Source organism: Protopterus annectens, chromosome 3.part0, assembly GCF_019279795.1.
Source record: "Protopterus annectens isolate FY-2018-M chromosome 3.part0, PAN1.0, whole genome shotgun sequence".
Classification (NCBI taxonomy): domain Eukaryota; kingdom Metazoa; phylum Chordata; order Ceratodontiformes; family Protopteridae; genus Protopterus; species Protopterus annectens.
In genome coordinates, this window is record NC_056731.1 from 680,458,248 (window position 1) to 680,473,546 (window position 15,299).

Sequence of the window (15,299 nt, forward strand, 5' to 3'; positions counted from 1 at the left end):
CATTAGAATGAAAGCCAAACCAGCCCCCTGGCTTACTAATGAAACCAAACAAAAGATCTTACTTAGAAATAAAATCTGGGCAAAGTGGAGAGCTAACAAAAATATTTCTGATCAACAACTTTTTAAGCAACTAAGAAATACTACAAAAAAGGCAATACTCACAGACAAAAAGAACTACTACTGTAAAATACAGCAAAATAACCAAAATAACCCCCAGAAGTTTTGGTCTAGTGTATATAAACTCCTTTCCCCAGGGCACTCCCATACACCTATCCCATTTCAGGCAGACCCTAACACCCCCCACCAAACAGCCAATGCCTTCAACTCCTTCTTTACAGAAACCATACAAACGCTAGCTAGCCAGCTTATTCCAGACAGCTCAAACCTTGCCACGTCCATACCTAGTACTCTACCAGTATTCTCTATTCAACCAATATCTGCCACTTTCATCTGCAAACTCATCCAAAAACTTAGGCCTTGTACCCCTTCTGCTGACCAGTTACCTTCTGAATACCTCCAAAAAGCAGCCAAAGTAATTTCCTATCCTATATCCATCCTCATAAACAGAACCATTAAGGAAGGTTACATTCCAAACATCTGGAAAATCTCCCATATCATTCCCCTTCACAAAGGTGGAAACTCAAATGACTACTCAAACTATCGACCAATAGCACTCTTATCACCCTTAGCAAAAATCATGGAAAAATGCGTTCATCATCAACTTTTAAACCATTTAACACAAAATAACATAATAGCTAAATGTCAGCATGGTTTTAGGCCATCTCATAGTACCACAACCGCTCTGTTATCCTTTACAGATGCTATAAATAGAAATCGTAATAACAACAACCTCTCATCTGCACTCTTTATTGACCTCTCCAAAGCTTTCAACATGATTAACCATGCACTTCTGATCAACATTCTTGAATCCTTCTCTCTTGACTCTTTAGCTATTAAATGGTTCAGGTCCTACCTAACCAATAGACAACAAGCAGTTCTCTGGGCAAATAATATATCATCCCTTCTACCTGTTACACTGGGAGTCCCTCAGGGCTCCATTCTAGGCCCATTTCTTTTTTCTCTTTTTATTAACGACCTGCATGTAGCAATCCCACAGGCCACCTGCATTCAATATGCAGATGATTCAACATTAATTTGCAACCTCACCATCTGCACTACATTCCCTGACTCAGAATGTATTTAACACAGTAGAAACATGGTTCACAAAACGTTGTCTCCTTCTTAATGCGAAAAAAAACAAGCTCCTTCTCTTTACACCCTCTAATAAGTCTACCCCAATTGATTTCTCTGTCATTTCCAATAATAGCGCAATCATACACCCTGACTCTACAACTAAACTGTTAGGAATTACCATTGATAACAACCTTACATTTGATAGTCACATAAATAACACCATTAAAAATGTCAACAGGAAAATTGTCTCCTTATATCGAATCAAAACTTTCTTAACTCCAACAGCTAAAACCAAAATAGCTTATTCCCATTTAATTTCCACTCTTTTTTATGCCTCTCCCATATACACCAACCTCAAAAAGAATAACCTTGTCAAACTACAGCATGCCTATAACAGCATCGCCAGATTTGCCACTGGTAACCCCTTTCGAACTCACCACTGTCTAAATCTAAAGCAGCTTGGCTGGCTTGAACTTCAAAACCTTCTGAAAATCTCCCAACTAACCATGACCCACAAGATATTTTATCAACCTAATAGCACTCCCATACTATCCAATCTCATAATCCCTTATAAAAACCTAAACTCATTGCGCTCCTCTAACAAGCTTCAAGCTAGTATAACCAAAACTAATAACTTGGCTGGAGATTCCCTGTTTTCTATCACAGTGGGAAAAGACTGGAACCTCCTTCCAAATGAATTAACAACACTTTCTTCTTTGCCTCTCTTTAAACAAAGACTAAAAACATACTTTAAAACTCACTGGTTATGTCCATGTTGTAAACCTGACTAACCTTTTCCTCTACTAATGTTACTTCTACACCCTACCAATTTTTCACACATATTTCTTAATTTCTCTGATGAAGACCTGAACTGCTGACCACAATGAAGCAATTTCGTAGCTTCATCCTGCTTATTGTTAGTACAACCTAGTACATAGTAACACTATGTCACTTTTATTGTGTAATAGAATTCATCTCACCATTCTTAATGATTTCTATACTAGTGTAAATATCTTTTTTTGATCACTTTTTTATTATTATTACTGATTTTTGTATACTTATGTGAACTACTTTCATTTATGATGTTTCAACTATGTTTGCCATCCTGTTGCTGCATTTTAAGTAATGATCTAACTATTAATGTTTGGAGCTTTTCTCCCCGGGCCTCTATTGAAAATGGAAATATATCCAGCTAGACTAACCCGGTCAACAAATGTAAAATAAATAAAATAAAATAAAATAAAATTGTCATCGATTTGGACTCCTAGTAGTTTGGTTTCAGATACCAGTTCAAGAGGTGTATTATTTTGGCTGGTAATGGAGAATAGTTTTTATCAAAGGTGCTAGTTTTAGAGGGGGTAAATATCATAAGTTTTGTTTATGCTGCATTGAGTGCTAGATGGTTGTCTTTTATCCACTGTTCTGTGGTAGAGAAGGCATCTTGAGTCAGCTTTAAGAGAGATGGAATGGATGTGGCAGCACAGATGACTGTAGAATCATCTGCATATTGAATAATGTTAGCATAAGGGATTGAGTGGAAAAATCATTAATGAATATATTGAAGAGGAGGGGCCCAATATAGAACCCTGTGGGACACCTGTGGGGGTGTTGAGAAAGGAGTAGGTGGCTTTTTTCCACTTGACAGCTTGTTGCCTGTTGGAGAGATAGCTGGTAAACCAATTGAGAGATGAGGGTGATAGGTTTAGGTTAGACAGTTTAGTAAGGAGTAGGTTATGAGAGATAGTGTCAAAGGCCTTAGAGAGGTTGAGTAGGATGGTAGATACAGTGAAGCCAGAATCTCTAGCTTTATTCACAGTTTCCAGGAAGGATAGGAGGGCAGTCATGGTACTATGATTGGGTCTGAATCCATGTTGGGTAGGAGTTAATAGGTTGTTGTCCAAGAGATAGGGAAGGAGTTGAAGATAGATACATTTCTCTAGGATTTTTGAAATGGGAGAGAGGATGACAATGAGCCGGAAATTGGTGATATTAGTATTATTGCCACCTTTATGCAGGGGAATGATGTAAGCTTTTTTCCAGATTTGTGGAACAAGACCTTCTTGGATAGAGTGTTTGATTAGGATACCTATAGGGAGGGCAATGACTTTGGCAGCTATACTGAGGAAGTATGAGGGAATGTTATCAGGGGCATTGGTGCATGGTTTTAGTTTCTACAGGAGTTTTTTTATGGTAGAAGTAGGGATAGGTTTAATGGAGAAAGGAGGGTGTTGAGAGGATGGGGAAAGAGGGAATGAAAATGGAGGGTGTGATGATTGAGGAGCAGTGGAAATAGGGATAGGTTTAATGGGGAATGGAGGGGGTTGAGAGGATAGGGAATTAGAGAATGAAGATGGAGTGGGTGATGGGTGATGAGAAGTGGAAGTAGGAGGCAAATTGTTATTAGAGAATGAAGAGGTAAGTTTGGAGATAGAGTCTATGAAAAAATTGTTGAATTGGGTGGCAAGATCAATGTCTTGTACATTTGGTCAAGGGATTGGGTTTTCTGTTGTACCAGGTTTTAAGAAGGTAGTTATACCTCTCCAGAACCATTGTGGGTTGGTTTTATGGTTGTTTTGAAGTAAGGAGAAGTAGTGTTGGCGGTCTGCTGTGATAAGCTTTTTAACTGAGTTACAAAGAGTTTTGTACTCATTGAGGGTAGAGGTAGATTTGTTCCTTTGGTAATGTGACCAGGCTTTGTCTCTAAGTCGCATGGTGGTTAGTGTGCTTTGTGTTAGCCAGGGGGTGGTTTTGTTTTTTATTCTTTTTGTTTTTAAGGGAGCATGAGTATCTAGAAGATTTAGGAAAGTTACATTAAAGTGTGCAATTGCATTTTCTAGGGGTAGAGTTTTTAAGGGGTACCAGATAAGTGATTTTAGGGAGTTAGAGAAGGCTTCTGGGTTGAAGTTTCTATGGCATCGGGTAGTGATGTAATTATGAGTAACTAGTAAGGGAGAGGGAAGACACCTAGCGAAGATGGGAAGGAAGTCGCTGAGGGAGTCAGGAAGAGTTCCACTATCAGGGTAGTAGTGGGGGTGAGAGACTAGGATCCAGTCTAAGATGCTGCCACTTGTGAAGTCTTTAGAGGCCCTAGTCGTGGAGTTGATGAGTTGGGAGTAGTTATACAGATTGATGTTTAGGGATTGAGTAGGGGACTGAATGGAGGACCAATTAATATTGGTGTCTCCCATGATAATAGTTTCATTAGAGATAATAGTTGAAAGCCAGGAGAGGATGTCTTCAAGTACTGGGACATTATCTCCACGGGGAATGTAAAGGGAGGCTATGCATATGTATTTGTGCTTTTTTAATTGAAGTTGAGCGAGTATTAATTCTGCATTGGCGAACTGGGGGATGGCTTTATTATATGGAGTAATGCATAGAGAGGATGAGTAGAGTAGAGCTACTCCACCACCCTTGTTTAGCTTTTGTCTGTTCTGATGATAGAGTAATTAGGTGGTACAATCTCTGCATCTTTTATATGAGGTTTTAGCCAGGTTTCAGAAATGGCTAGGATGTCTGGTTTGTTGTGGAATAACCAGGCATGTAGGTTTGGAATTTTGTTAGCCAAGCTTTGTGCATTGAGATGCTAGTATGGTTCATTTAGATGTAGAGGAGGTGGTGTTTGGGCCTGGGTTGGGGTGCATTTCTCAAGATAAGAGTATGGATGTTAGAAGTTGGATTAAGTAGTAGAGGTATTTTGTTCTGCTTGAGTGGTGTATTGAAATAAGTTTGAGGGATATGGAGGATAGAGTGGGTGTTGATGTTTTATAAGGAGAGATTAGTTTGTAATGGAAACATAGATTGTAGTTGATGGGATATAGTTCAGGAGAGATTGAGATGAATGAGTGGGATTGTGATGTATGGAGTGAGCAGGTTGTGTGTAAGAGTGGGATGTGGGTGATGGGGTTAGGCTGGGTAAGATAGCAGATATAGGTTAGGCTCAGAAGGAGTAGTAGTTTAATTGAGAGGGATGAATATTTTACATACATGTTGGGGTTTTGATAAGCAAATGTAATGGTGTTGAGTAAGGAGGAGGGAGATATGTGGTGTATGTCTGGTGTGTATAGAGAGGGGATAAGGAAGAGAAAGGGGTTGAGTTTAGTGGTTGGAGAGGAAGTAGGAGTGGCTATGTGGGTATAAATCTAGAGGTAGTAGGGGGTGGGTGGAATTTGGGGGTAGGGCAGGGGAGCGGAGAGAGCTTGTAGGGCGAACGGAGTGGGGAAGAACAAAAAAAAAGAAAATCAGCAGCAAAAAAGTATCAGCCACTGCTGATGATATAAAAAAGTAAGCAGGTATAGTAAATGTAAAACCAGATAGGTACAGGTAATTTTCAGGACTGAAAAGATGTTTTAATTTAATTATTTTCTGTTGTACAGGGGGTGAAGTACCAGATAGTTGACAGTGAAAAATACTGGCTCTTAAGCTATTTAGTCAGCTTCATAGGATAGAAGCCAAAGTAAAATTAAAGTTGTACCGTCTTTTGGTTGGTACGTGCTGCCACCTAGTGGTAAGAATGAAGAAAACAGGCAGGAAAGGTGTGCAGGTCACCTAAAACTTTAACTGTGAAAATATCTAGGACAAAGGATTTGGGAGGGTATTTTCGTTTGGTCCACAGTAGGCTGCTGAATCGCTTACAAGGGAAGTTGGACAAAAGTATATCAGTTACTAAGTAGGTAGTTACAGAGACAGTAGTTAGTTTAAGGCTACCTACATTCACAGAGTTTACTTTAGGGCAGTCTTCACAGAAGTTCTATTGCTCAATATAGCTGGCAAGCTCCAGGGAATTGTCAGAGGTATTGCAGGAGGCATTCCGTTTTTGTTTTTGAGGTAGGGAGGGAGCTTCTGGAGTGAGCTTCTGGAGTGAGGAACTGTAAAAGGAAAGGAGAGACAGTCTAGGTTAGGTTCTTTAAATGGTTAAAGTTGTAGGTAAAAAGAGGAAGGTGTACAAGGGGAATATTCAGTAGAGAAGAAATAGTATGTAAGCAGTTTAGTAGGTACAATACAGAGCTCAAGGGATAGACATAGAAGTAATATTGTAGGTAAATAGAGAGCTTGAGGGGTAGACACAGAAGCAGGGAAAATATAGAGGAAAGCTGTATAAGAGAACATTAGTAAATGGCAGCAAAAGTACAGTTTTTGGATAGTGCAAAATTAGGTAGGTTATGATACAGGGTTAAAAACTCAATCACTCTACAAAAAACAACTCTATCACAGTAACCCAGCCTGGTAAAAAGGATGGGGAGATTAACAGAGGTAGCTATCTAACAATCAGAGAAAATATAACAGGCAGATATAGCACTAATAAAGCAAGTACAGGCAGATAATACATTTAGCAAAGTGATGTAAATGGCAATGCAGAGCACTTTAAAAATAGAGCTTAACTTTAACAGAGAGAACTACAACATTATACTCTGCCAGGGCTGTCTGGACATTAGTAATAGCAAAGATATGTCCAAGCAGAGTCTTAAGCACTACCTAGATGTATCAAAATGTCTAAAACACTACCTAGAAGTATCAAAAACGGATATCTGTAGAAGGCTGTGTCTTTTTTTTTTTTTTCGTCTGCTACGCAGATAGAGCACTTAATCAAACAGTTACAGGCTGATAAAGCATTTAATAAAAGCAATTAAGGCAATGCACTGCACTTTAAACTTAAAACATAGTATAGCAGGGAAAAGACTAGAGCATTGTATTGTGCCAAGGCTGCCTAAGCATTAAATATTGTGTAGATATACATAAGCGGAGCCAAATGTGCTTCCTAAGGATACCATAAAAGAATATTGTGTAGAGATACACAAGCGGAGCCAAATGCGCTTCCTAAGGACGCCATAAAAGAATATTGTGTAGAGATACACAAGCGGAGCCAAATGCGCTTCCTAAGGATACCATAAAAGAATATTGTGTAGATATACACAAGCGGAGCCAAATGCACTTACCTAAGGATACCATAAAAGGAGTTCGAAGTAAGCTATGTCTTTACTCACTGCTATGTTACGGTATCAATTATTGCATGGCAGAATATGAGAAGGAGAGATAAAGGAAGCCTTTTGCCAACAGTCAGTAGACCTAATATGTTGGTCTAGCACTAATAATCCTTTTTTGGGTACATAGAATACAGGCTTTCTTTCTTTTTTTTTTTGTACTGAAGTACTGCATTATCATCCGTTATTAATCCTAATCTAACAAGATAAGATCAGTAAAAGTTCTTCAAAAATGCAACTGTTTTTTCTTCTTGAATATGTTTATTATGGACCTTGTGTATGTATGTGTGTGTATATATATCTATATCTATATATATATATATATATATATATATATATATATCTATATATATCTATATATATATATATATATATGCACGTGTGTGTGTGTGTGTGTGTGTGTGTGTGTGTGTGTGTGAGCACCTATCTCTCTGCTGTGTATCTTTCTGGCTGCCTCTCTGCCTCTCTGGCTCTCTGTATAGTTGTGTGTTTTGTTCTCCCATATGGAATACCTACACAGAACCCACTATTTTTCTGTTATGTATAGAAGATTTGTTTTGACAATTTAGGCAGTACTTGATTAGACAAGATCACCCAAGAAAGCTACATTGAACTCTTTAGCTATAGGAAACAGATTATAGCCCTAGAAATTTTAACTTATCTGAAGTGACTTCAATTTAAGGGTCTAACTGTATTCACTCTATGGGTTACATGTAATGTATTTATAGAGGAATTGACACTTAAAACTGACATCTAAGTTACATACTTATTTACTACAAAAAAATCTCTCCTGTTATAACTGCATTTAGAAAGCACTTTGCTGTCCTTGGCATTTCCTCTTTTAATAGTTGCTAAATGTTTGTGCTTGGCAGGACCACAGGTAGCTGGTGCCCCCCCCCCCCCCCGCATCTTTAAGTTGAGGAGCAAGTGAAAACTTTTAAATTGAATACAAAAATAAAACTGAAACTGCAGCAAGTTGTTGCAAAAAATGTGCACATAATAGCTCATTAACCTCTTCCATGAGTCTACACTTTCCATTCCCTGGCATGCTGATACATAGTACCCTGCTTCCTGACTCTTCAAGGTACCATCTTCACTAACATGAAATGCACATTTTTCTAGCAGTTTTTGTGTAAATGTCATTGTAAGTAGTTTAAAAATCTTCTTTTCCATTATCAGTTTACTTAGCTGTAGCTCCAGACCTTTACGCTTTTTCCATCATTTTCCTTACCTTGTGTGTTTAACTTGATCTGTCAGCTGTAGCATCCATACAGAACTCCGGGTACCTTAAATATTAATTTTAATATAGCCTAGAAAGACACAGTACATCCTCAACATATAGTCACCGTGTATGTAAATTTCCATTACACAATATGCAAATATAATATGTGCTTACTTCCCCTAATGGTATTATCTCCCTTATGCACTAATTATCAGCATTTTTCTTACACTGAATTGTTTAGAGTTGTCTGTCATGTTTGTGTCATATATTTTTCAGTAGGTAGCTGTAGATTTCAATATTTCTGACAGATTAATCATGAGTATAATGGCAATTCTCATCAGTTTTGTTAAAGGAGAACTCCACCGAAATGTCAAGTTTCCAAAAAGTGATTTTCGTTCCCTGTAATCCGTTACTAAAGATGCAGCATACAGAAGAAGAATCACTGAATAATTATTCCATTTATTTTATTTCTGAACTTATTTATTTTTGCCTCTCTTTCCTACATTTGTCTCATCAATTATTATATCATAATGGCTACTAAGAGTGAAACAGTAACTAGGTAGGTCACTTATTACAAATGCAAAACTATTAAGAAAACGGAGTATCTCTTAAACAATGGCATTTAAATGTTTCTTGTCAGTCACAGAATGCCAATACCAAACTTTGGATAGTGTAGCCTGGAGTCTGAACAAAGCAAGACTTTTAAACTTGTTTCTTTTTGATTTGCATCTGAAAACTAGCTCACACTTTTTTTTTATTCTTATAAGTTAGTTCTCTGTCTTTGTGGCACTCGAGAGATTGATTAAAGAAAATATTTTCATCTCATCCGTCTCATGTTCCATCAGTATTTAATGTTGCATTCTTTTTTGCACTGTATTTTCTATAAAAGTGCATGTGTCTTCTGATGTTTCGTTACAGCATTTTTACATTGCATACAGTGATTTTCTGAAGCAAGTCAGTGACTTGAGGAAGGAAAATTAACAAAGACTTTAATTCTAGTTGTAATAATAAAAACTATGAATGCACTGCAAACCACCTCTGTCCAAACATCTATTAATCACAGGGGTCAGATTTCTCACACTCAAATGCTAAACGACAGTTGTTACACTAAAATAACAATGAACTCATCTACATTTTCAACTCTGTCATCCAAACATTCCTTAAATTGCTGTATCAGAAATGGCAACGTAACTAAAAAGTGGATTTATGTTAACAGTCAAAAGTAGGCAGTCATATTACTGCTGCAAGCTGATGAGCGAGAAAACCACAACAGATGATCTTCTCATCATAAGGATTTCTCTCTGTCCTCCAATATTACATCAGGAAGGCAAAGGCATCAGCTGTAAAATAAAATCATCATGGTCATGGTAGCCATCTTTTAGGTCATTCTGCAGTACAACAAATTAGAAAATAATGACCACTTACTCTGATACAGTGACGTTAGTAATGCAGACCAATTCAGGCTATGCCGATAAACATACTTTTTTATTTTTTAGTGCAGTTCTCCTTTTAAGACTCTTAGAATATCAGTGGGCTGGCATGCTTCCTATATGAGTATATTTGTGTATATACAGTATGCTCTCTAAACTGGGCTTGCATCTATGTAATGTTATATTTACTAGAATACCTAGCATGCTGTATGTATTGATACAGCATAGAGGATTATGATTAGGTTTCTGATCATAATCATCTTGATATATATTTAAGTCACAGATGTCAAGAAATTCATGAGGGCAACATATATAAAGCTGAAGCTCATTTGAATGTCAAATGTCCCTTAGTCATCTAAATTATTATCCTCTGCATGACCCCTGTATACTTATTTCAGATGGTATGCATATTTAATATTTGTGTTACTGCTTGCTGTTAGCAGTGTGTATGTTATCACATTGTTATTCTAATTCACAAATCATGCCTTAAAGTGTTCATGTTGTGTTTATTATACTTCTTAATCTGCCCACATTCTTTATATGTATGTATGTATTAATTCAGAGTGCTGAATGCATGGTACATTAATGATATATGGCCATACATTTCAATTTTGAAGAGAGGTTTATTTTTCTTTGTATGTATGTGTGTGTGTGTGTGGGGGGGTTGTGATGATAGTGAAAGCTGACAGGATGACTGCATATATTGCAAGTTATGTACTATAGCCATTGTGACATTAAGACCATTGTATAGTATTGCCATTTGAAGAGAGTTTATATCCCAGAGTTTGTCTATGTTTGCATGCATATATATATGTATGTATATATGTGTGTATGTGTGTACATATGTATGTATGAATGTATCTAAGTATGTATGTATGTATATATAAGTATGCATGTATGTATATATATGTATGTATGTATGCATGTAGGAGCTTTTCTCATGATCTTTGTAGTAAATGAGCCATGCAGATTCAAATGGGGATGAATGACTAAATAACAAATTAACTAAGAAATGAACAAAAAATAGATTACACAATGCAATAATACTTTCTGGGGAGTCATTTCATTTAAGATCTTTTGAAGTCTCATTACTCAGAAAATAACATGCCATGTTTCATAACCACAGTTAGACAAGAGCATCAGAATTGCATGGAACAGTAAGTGTCACTGACTTTACCAACACTTCATTACATTTTAATGTGACTATCAAGATCCGGGTCATGACCTCTGTAACAAAATCAAGTAGTTACTCATACTAAGCAGTACTTTATTTGCATTTAAATGTTATTTGGATTCAAAGTGTGTAGTTAGCTAATTTAAGTCAGCTTGCAAATTACTAAAACAAATTAAATAAATGAAGTAGATGACATTAAGCAGACCAGAAGTACAGATGTAGAGATTCTGATAAATAACCTCTTGTTTCAAATACATTCACAGTAAAATAATGCAAACAATGATTTGTACCTTGACATACTACTGTCACTGTTAAGTTTGTCTATCTGTTTGCCTATCTATCTCTCTGGCTATCCACAAGCAGTCATATATGTACACATATGCACATAAATATATGTATGCATATGTGTGTGTGTGTTTGTGTATATATATATATATATATATATATATATATATATATATATATATATATATATATACATATATATATGGGTTTCTGAGATTGCACATTCATTAAATCAAATCTTTTGTAGGAGAATTGTTATGGTGAACTGCTTGTCATCGCAGGATACCAGTATTTGTGTTTGGTGGGGCTAGACAGTGGGGGATGGGATTCTACCTTTTCTCCAGTATTTTGTGATAACGTAGTTGGTTTATAAAAACATTGTTACTTTTTTCTATTATTTGAGTATAAGCCATTTGTGATTGATGTAGTGTATGCTAATTTAGTGAACTGGCAATGTAATGTCGCATAATCATATATGTACATATATATATATATATATATATATATATATATATATATATATATATATATAAATACAGGGAGTCAGAGTTGGAGAGAGTGATTCAACTGTATTTACACAGGTATGTTAAAATTATAAAAGCTTTTACCTGTTTCAAATTTAAATTAATTTCTTGGCTTTAATGCAAGAGTTTATCTGAGTCTTTTTTAAAGAGCATTTCTGAATTAATCTGTGCTCATGTTTTGAAAAAAAAGTAAGATAAAATGTCACTGTTACTAAAGCATGTTATATCTGCAAAAGCTTTTCGTATAGTAGATGAATTGCAATTTGTCATTGAAAATCCTTGCTGCCACTGCATAACTTATAGAAGGAGCAGTGCTTCTGCCACTGTAAAACGTACAGAGGGAGCAGCCACTGCATACCTTACAGAAGGAGCAGTGCTTCTGCCACTGTATAACTTACAGAAGGAACAGCCACTGCATAACTTATAGAAGGAGCACTGCTTCTGCCACTGCATAACTTACAGAAGGAGCACTGTTTCTGGCACTGCATAACTTAACAGAAGGAGCAGTGCTTCTGCTACTGCATAACTTACAGATGGAGCAGTGCTTCTGCCACTGTATAACTTACAGAAGGTGGAGTCACTGCATAACTTACATAAGGAGCACTACTTCTGCCACTGTGCAACTTACAGAAGGAGCAGTGCTTCTGCCACTGTATAACTTACAGATGGAGCAGTGCTTCTGCCACTGTATAACTTACAGAAGGTGGAGCCACTGCAAAACTTACATAAGGAGCACTACTTCTGCCACTGCATAACTTAAAGAAGGAGCAGTGCTTCTGCCACTGCATAACTTACAGCAGGAGCAGTGCTTCACTTTTTGTTTTCTCTCTGTAGTTCTGTGATTTTTTTTAGTTAATGTAGATACACAAGGATGCTGGTAGCCCACAGTGGAGTACAGGGAAGCTTGCTCCTGGTAAAAAAAATATTTTTTTTGTTTATATGAAGCTTTGTGTCATTCTATTTCTGCTGTAATAGTTTAGCTCATATGTTACTCAATGAATTATCTTTGATTAATGAATGTAATGATAGATACCAGTAATCACCCATACACTGACACTCAGTGACAGTGTCGTAAATGTCAGGTCTTACTGGCCTTTTAATCATTTCAGAAATAGTAGGATTCACCAGGATTTTAGTGAAACAGGTAGCTTTTACTGCATGCAAAATATCACTTCAAAAGAAACAATGTTAACACTTCAGTCATCTAAGTCACATTGATTATAGGCATTGAATATAATGCATTATGGGATATAAACTCTCTTCAAATGGCAATACTATATAATGGCTATAGTACATAACTTGCAATATATGCAGTCATTCTATCAGCTTTCACTATCATCACAACTGCCCCCCCCCACATGCACACACAAAGAAAAATAAACCTCTCTTCAAAATTGAAATGTATGGCCATATATCATTAATGCACCATACATTCAGCACTCTGAACTAATTCTGTCAAAGGGTATTATAACATTTTCAGATATGATTAATATGATTATTAATGAAACATCATTTGAGAAAACATCATTAACATGATATGTTTACCAGGAAAGTTTTATGGCTACTTATGGATGCCGCGGTGGTACGGCGGTAGCGTTGTTAGCTCACAGCAAGAAGTTCTCCCGTTCGATTCTCGGCTGGTCTTGGGAGTGCCTTCTGTGTGGAGTATGCATGTCCTCCCCGCAGCTGGGTAGCGTTCAAAAGACATGCATGCATAAATGGGCATGCCTTCGTTGAAGGTTGGGAGTCAAGCTTGCACCTCGGCGTTTCATAAAAATCTACTGCCAATCATTAGCGGACCGGAGTTCTGCTGTGGTGGCCCCTTACCGGGAAAAGCCAAAATACAAACAACAACAACAGCATCTGTCTACTATAGAATTACAAGTTTGATACTGATTTAGTACACTGAAATCAAATATATTTTGGTTCACACATAACACAGGAACTGGAGTCAGAAACAAAACTGCTACCAATGGAAGGAAATCTACAATGCAAAATATTATAACTAAGTATTAGCATTGTTACAGTCACTAGACAAATCCGTGAGAGCTTAATAGTCATGCTCAATTGCTTTGTTTAAACAGTGCATGGTCAGTCATCAAGGATAGTCGAATTTGAACTTCCACCTTAGGTATAACTATCTGGTTGAACTGAAAATTTTCAGATTGGAGCATAAAAGGAACTATTTGAATATGTTTCTAATTTCATCCAGCTATGGCATCATCTTCAGTTTGCAGTATGTAAAACCTCAGTTCTTTTGTTTTCTGCACTACAACAGCTGTTGTGTCCCACTTTTTCTCTCCCTCTAAGTAGGCTAACTGGCCTGGTTGAAGGATAGGTAACAGAAGTGAAGAATAATATCTGCTCATAGCGTCATAAGTTCATAGGAGTTTACTAGACTAATGGCTCAAGATTCTGTACAAGCCTATACAGTTTTACACAGATTTTACCCAATTTTTTATCCTAGAAGAAAGATGACAAGGGTCAGCAAGCAGGGTTTTGACAATTGTTACACATTGCCTCTGTCCATAAAGGACATGGGAGCCATTCCAGGAGTGAATTTGCAATTTCCCAGCCATGGGTTCAGATTGCACTTCAAGATGGTCAGAGATCAGGATTAGATCCTTGGAGCAGGTAAACTTCATGTAATTAGTTTTGCAAATATACAATATTTTCACCAGGGCTGAGCAGCGCTGCTGTAATAGTTTTTATACATAACATTAGTTTTTCAGCCATGTTGTTTAACTTCATTATATATAACAGTTTTAGGCTATGTTTTGACTCTAACATTGGCACGTCAGTCCTTATTTGTCATTTAGTCATTAACTGTGTAGCATTGTGGGGAGTAGCGTGATGCAAGGTGAGAGCTCTGTGAGAATCTGATTGCCTTTGTCCCTTTCTGGCTTAGAACTGCTCCCTGAGCTTTACTATTGGAAGAAGTGATGTAGTGTGAGTAAAAGCATAACTGTGAAGAAATTGCTGGAACTCACTTTACATTGCCTGAGTATCATTCTCAATAGGTTGTCCATATCAAGAGAACATAATTTTGAACCTAAATCTGATTTGCTAGCTAGTCATAATTGTTATATAGGTTGTTACTAGACATGCAGATCAGGAGACCATTAAAGAGCCTAACCTAATTTTCCCTAGAGCATGGTCTGGTTAAGTAACTTGTTCAGGGTCACACAGTATGTAAATGAAGGCACAGGGAGTCAAACCTTGTATCATAGGAAGCAGTTTGTTAACTGTTCATAGCAATAATCCTCTGTGCTAACTGCCAGACATGAGATATTTATAGAATTCTTTCTATATTATGATAGTAACAGTCCACAGCTATTAGGGAGTTTTTGCCTTCAAACTCACACATTTCAGCAGCTCTCTGTTGCCAGAGAAAGAAGGTGTTTATTTTAATGACTCTGTCTTTTTGGGATGTTTTTTTACAAAATCTAGAAATGACTTTTAAGCACTGCAATAGTAATATTTTGCCCA